Source organism: Zalophus californianus, chromosome 6, assembly GCF_009762305.2.
Source record: "Zalophus californianus isolate mZalCal1 chromosome 6, mZalCal1.pri.v2, whole genome shotgun sequence".
In the NCBI taxonomy this organism is placed as follows: Eukaryota; Metazoa; Chordata; class Mammalia; order Carnivora; family Otariidae; genus Zalophus; species Zalophus californianus.
In genome coordinates, this window is record NC_045600.1 from 79,318,955 (window position 1) to 79,325,202 (window position 6,248).

The 6,248-nt window shown below is 45.0% G+C and overlaps 1 long non-coding RNA gene across 1 annotated transcript; it reads right to left on the reverse strand.

Moving 5' to 3' along the window:
• Nucleotides 1–1,285: 1,285 nt before the first annotated feature.
• Nucleotides 1,286–5,613, reverse strand: LOC113910537. The gene is made up of 3 exons (XR_003516084.2): nucleotides 5,290–5,613; nucleotides 4,767–4,818; nucleotides 1,286–1,478 (listed from the first exon to the last, which is right to left on the reverse strand). It is a non-coding gene; the product is annotated as an uncharacterized LOC113910537 (long non-coding RNA).
• Nucleotides 5,614–6,248: the final 635 nt, after the last annotated feature.

Here is a 6,248-nt window from a genome sequence, read left to right on the forward strand (position 1 = left end):
TTAACAGCAGGAAATCCAAGACTTTCGAGATGGTTTTCTACTCTTCTGTTTTCCCCCTTTCTTCTTAAAGCAAAACAAAAGCAAATATAAAGAAGGAAGAAACACCATTTCTCCTGGAGAGTTTATTTTGTTGCTACAATACAGGGGTGGAGACAGTTAACGGCTATTTGAAATGATAATGCTTAGTGATCCCATTCATTTAATCATAATCTTCAAGTGGTTTAAGATTAATGGCAAGAGGTGTCTTCAGTCTCTTCCTAAGGACCTTTGCATTAATTTACGTAGAACATTGACCAGACTGTCAGTGTCTCCAAATTTCATTAAGTCAGACTGAGACAAATACAATGAGATGTTCATATTTTCTTCATCTCTGAGAGTATCCAACTGGAAATATTGCTACTTGGCTTCAACTGCACTGGGGACACACTGGCTTCCTTTCCTTTATTCTAGGTAGATAAGTACAGATATATAAATGTGTTTTACAAATACATAGATATTTAAATGAACCAACAGTGTTCGCAGATAACGTCCCTTCCACTTCTGAGCTTAATGAAGACCTGTCCAAAAGTCAACTTCGGTGGCAGGTGGCAGGTTCTGCTCCCTCCCCAGACCAGGATTTCTATTTAAAGTAAGTTTGAACTCCCTGAACTTCTTCACAACAGACCAAAAAAAAAATAAAAATAATGAGAACAACTTGGAGTATAAATATTTAATTTACCTCGGTTGTCACAATAGCCCCAGTAATTCTTCAAATCACAACCCGACTGAGGCAACACTTCACTGGCGCGAAGACCCGGGCTGCCTCCGCCTTGCCCTAGGAGCGCTCCTTCCCGGACGCGCCTTGGTCCCCGTCCCGGTTCAGAGCATCCCCAAGGAGGAGGGTTGGAGAAGGTGTGACACAGGGCGGTTCTAGGGAGCAGCGAGGGAAGAGAGCGGATTCTTCAACGAGGAGCTCCTGGTAGCCTGGCAAGAAATGAGCGTCAAGAGACCCACCTTTCCCCCGGCCGTCCTCCCTGCCTTCCCCCGCGCCTCAGTTCTGAGAGCAGTTTGCACAAAATCCCGAAATCCGGTAAGCAAGCCCCCACAAACTAAAGTCGTTCCTCCTTGCAGATTGACACTCTTGGTGTGGGGTCTAGCTGTGGTCAGAAGAATTTCCCCGGGTCAGGGCTAGCTTTGCCAGCGCCTCTCCCAAGAGTCGAGGCTGTCGGTGGAGTCGCGGCGTCTGCCAACCCAAGATTGCCCCGGCTCGCGTTACCTGTGCGCCCTCGCCTAGAGTGGTCAGAAATCCGTGAGGATTAATTGGGAAGCCGAGAAAACGCCTGTATGCACCAAAACAGTTGAAAACATAACCAGACACCCTCAAAGAGTACGAGTTCCACACTTGCATTTGACGTGAAGCAGTCGAGTACGATCAAGTGTCAAAAGACATTGCGGTTTATTTTGGTGCACTTCAGCCACCCTTTCCGTTTCCAGCAAAACTGAAAAGCACAAGCGAAGAAAGACTAGGAACACGCGGGAAAAGACCGTGTGTGTCGGTGTGTGTGTGTCTGTGTGTGTGTACATAGGTAGGTGACAACTTTTTAAACACATTCTCTAATCTGGGGGGGAAAATCAGACAAGGACCAGTATTTGCGGTGTAAGAAAAGGTCGTTCAAGACGAGGAACTGAATTCCGAAAGCGATTCTCCGGGACTTTACTGAAGTAGGGCGAGTTCCTCGGGAGTTTTGTTTTGCGAGGCTGCAAAATACTGTTTTGTATTAGCCTCTTTCCCCATCAGAGATCCATTTTTAAAAACTTATACAACATCTATTAAAAACATTTCCTTAGACTCGGAATCTACAGTTTGGCAGAAACAAACAAATCACAGCGAAAACTCAGAGGAGAAAAGAATTTAGAGAAAGAAAATGTGTCCCTTTCCTAGTCACTTGATAGTTTATTCCCCGGAGGCCAAGTGAAGGTTGGGGTTCCTTCGTACTTTATTTTTTATCATTTATTCATTTAAATGTTCAGCCTTAGCAAGCTATTCCTCTGCCGCGGGGTTTTGCTGCAGAACCGAGGTGGGGGGTGGTGGAAGGGAGTCAGTGTGATGGGGCGGGGGGGGGGCGGCGGGGGACGCCGAAAAACACGATTTGCTTTGCAGGGGGCCGACCCGTAGCGGTCGACTCCGCTCGCCAGCAGGGGGCGCTCTGATGTTATATGTGGACGAGACAGCCGAGCCGCTCTGAGCTTGGAGACCGACTTTGCAGTTTTCACGCAGCTGCAAAAGGAAAGGGAGGAGGGACTGTAGGTCCTAAACCCTCAACAGCTATTCCATTTGGGTTATTTACCCTCTGTTCGAATGTACCTACACCTCACTTTCCCTTCCCACCTCGCTTACTGCAACCTCCTCCCCATCAACCTCTTTTCGTCTGCATCTATGCAGCTCCTGTACATCTTTCTCCCTGGCTTTGAAATATACATTAAGGCAACTTATTAAATGCGACGATGAATAGTCAACATTTTTTTCGCCTGTTAGTTCCGCTGATCCAAGCAGGATTTATTTGCAGATCTCACATCCCGGAGCCATAATGCATGATTTTTTTTTTCCTTAAATAAAATTGGTCAAATGTTGACAACCTTTAAGCCAATCTAACACTCAAGATTAGTGATGGGAAACTAATGAGAAAATATCAGATCGCCCGGCCTGAGGGCTGCCAATTAAATCTTTGCTGATTGAAAAATAAAAGCGGACTTGGGGTGTGAGCCCAGCTCAACTTCAACTATTAATTTAACATGTTGCCCGGGTGTGTGCCTTCTCTCCTCTCAACTGCTTCCCGAAACACAGCTTCCTCCTCTCTCATCCCTCAACCTAAAAGCCAAATGTTATTTCTCAGAATATTTCAAGAGGTCCAAATCAGGATGATCAATTCTTACACGGTAAATATTAGGCCTTTAAGCAATATGATTTAACTAATTAGAAAATTTACATCATTAAGTCTCAGGGAGAGAAAAAAGAGAAACAAATCTGCCAGTCATTTTAAAGGAGACAGGCACTATTGAAGTGTGAAGAAATCGGCTCTAATTCAAAAAGGCAATCGGGCAGAAAAAGCCCTCAACATTACCCTGCTAGTTATTAATCAGAAAGGGCTCTCCCCCCCCAACCCTACCCCCTCCTCTCAGCACTGAGTTTAAGTTCGTTTTTTTTTTTTTTTTTTTTTGCCAGTGGCCCATGTCATATTTATATTGAGATTTTTGTCTGCTGAAGGATTAAAACTTGAAAATGTTTCAATATGAAGAAAACAGAATCCTCAAAGGGAAAAATATTCGCAGGATCACCTCTCTTCCAGACAAGCAAACCTGTTGTGATAAGCAGTTCTCACCCCCCCCCTTTATTATTTTTTTTCCATTCTTTCATTTTTTTCCCTTCCCATTAAGTTCCTATTTTGAAACCTGCTTGGTGAGAACTAGATAGTCTTTGTGTTCTGCTCCCCTCCCCCTCGGTTCTTGCACCCCTCCTTCCTCCAAAGCGAGAAACTTACACTGAAGGCTGAAAAGTACAAATACATTAACAAAGCCCCACTCACTTTATAAAAAGGCCAGGGTCTAGGCTTACATGTCAGGCATCTAAGCAAAGGGGGATCAGTTGGGTGGGGCTACAGACCAAACAAGATGAACTAGAAATTTCCCCACCTCTGTATAATATTTGATAGTGTGGTTTAAGGGAAAAAGGCAGGTAGGTGTGAATAATTTTAAAGTGCACTGTGGTGTTGTGCGACTTTTTCTCCATTCCCCACTTCTCTGTTCAGCTTAAAACAGCGGTCTCATTATATCAAGGTGCCCCTTCCCATCATACTCTTGCTCAAGCCCTTGGTACACCACAGACATAGCCCTCTCCCCAGGCTTCACAGTCCCAGCAAATTAACTGAAGGGGGAACTGCAAAGGAACTTTGTGAGCAGTTCTGTTTGGAAACTCAGGCCCTTCTTGGCATCTCTGAGGACTTGTTCCTAAACAGACACTAGGTTAAAAAAAATAATAATAATAGCAAGCCTTAGATATTCGATTTCCCTTCATTATTATTTCTTTTTAAATTACAAAGAGGCCCCAAAGGCTCATTTTTCTGCCTTAGCCTCTTCTCCTCTTACTAGGTTCCATTCTAGCCTCATTTTCTTATCTTCCTCTCTGCCTTATGTCCTGAAAGTTTCACTACCTTGCTTCCCACCAAATCCCTGGGCCTGGAATTCTCAAGTCTGGGCTTCTTTGGGCCTGGGGCAGCTCCCCAACGTTAGTTCAATGCCATTCTCCACCTCACCAGATTTCAGCTTTGCAGGAGAGAGAGCGGTAGCAGACCTGGGCTATTAACACACCACAGTTAATTCTCTGCGGGAACTTTTACTAGGTGGGACGTGTGGAAGGACAAAACATCTGTAAACAGTGAGCGCTCTTGAGGGTGGGGAATGAGTTCTGACATAGAGGTCAGAACACATATAAAATATGGCAGAATTTGTGAAAGATTTCAGAGTTAAATTTTGGCAAAATAAGGAGAGGAAAGAGAAAAGGGGGGATGCTGGAAAGAGTTTAGAATGCCCCCCCAAATGCTGCTGCTTTTCTGGCCGTCACAGAGCAGATGGGAGTCGAACGTGCTCCTCTTTGAGAAAGATTAGAATAAAATGGACACTTCTGTCACTTTCAGGAGGCGGGACAGAGAGGTGAAAATATACAAGACAATGGCCTCTGGCGCTGGAGGGCTCCCCACCCTTTGCCCCATCCCTCTCGGAACACTCCTTACCTTTGTTGCTGGGATTTGATCTGACACACTGGATGTCCCTGGACTAGGTTCTCTGAGAGGAAAAAGACCACGAGAATCAACCGGTCTCCTGCATCTACTCCGAAGCCAAGAAGCATTACAACAAAATTTACAGCGCCTTTAACAATTCGCAAGTAAAGCATTAAAATTCTCTTTAATTGAGAAAATATTGATTTTTTTTAAGTCTAGAAAAGGCGAAATCGTAATTTAGCTGCAAACTTTCAGGCGAGAATATAGCGTATTATGTTGCCGTATTATGGATCCACCCTTTATACCCATGCAACATCACATCTTTAATTGTGCTACTTTATGAAGTGATAAAGACAAAAGATAACCCGACTTAAGCAAAGGCTAAACAAAAAAGAGAGGACCTAGAGTAATTTCCTTTTCCAGTTATTTATAAAAGAATTGTCTATTTTTTTTGAAGCAGAAAAAAAAAATGCCCAAAAGGGAAGAAAGAAATAAAAAGAACGGAAAACCACAGACCAATCTAAAAGAAACTCACATTAACAAATCCGTTGATATTCTTTAGCAAAGGAGGAATGAAGCCAATGCATTCTGAGAAAATGCATTCACGGACAAAATTGCATCCTCCTTTAAACGAAACAAACCTGGGTCTATTTTCTTACTTTACTCCCAGTCCTTTTGGGGGGAGGGGGGGCAGAATCTATTGGTGGATAGGAAAGGGAGAGAAAATCAGGCTTTCTATGTTATTTCTGTATCGGTTTTTGGTATTATAGAGGAGTAAAGAAGTTTTTGTGTGGTGGTTTTTCATTGATCAGTCACTCTGAGCTAATGTAATTATCCTCATCAATAGGAGGCTGCAGAGAGAATCATTATGTGGGTGACATTGATAAATGATCGCCCAGGAACGGCCCTCTCGCGGGCAACCCCCACATCTGACCCTCCCACACACACAATGTAGTCATAGAAACACCTAGAGAACCCCGAGCACCGCCGCGAAGGGGCAAGAGAGGGAAGAAAAGCCCCGGGCGGCCGAGGTGGGGGTGGGGGAGATTGGGGGCGACCAGTCCCAGATCCAAACCAGTTGCAACGACAAAAACAGCCAACCGCGGGGAGAGAGGCGGGCGTTGCGGGTGGGAGAATCCCGCTTCCCGGCAGCAAACCCTCCCACAGTTGCTCACAACAAAGTGAAAATCCGCCCTCCAGACGGACCCATTCCTCCACACCTTTTCCCATGTGCGACCTCACTACCAACAACATCTGATGTTTGCCGAGACACACATTCAAATAGGTTTCTCCAAAGGAGTTAAATAATTAGGTTACTAAACCTGTAGGCATCTCATTCTCACGCGGGTTCCCCCGTTCAAAAAAACCCCAAACAAACAACAAACCAAACCCATCTGAACAAAGGCAGCAGCTGGGTGACACCCCCCCTCCAGCATTCTCCTCTCCCCCACCAGCATCCCCCCCCCCAGCTATTTACTGGGCGACCCCTTCCTT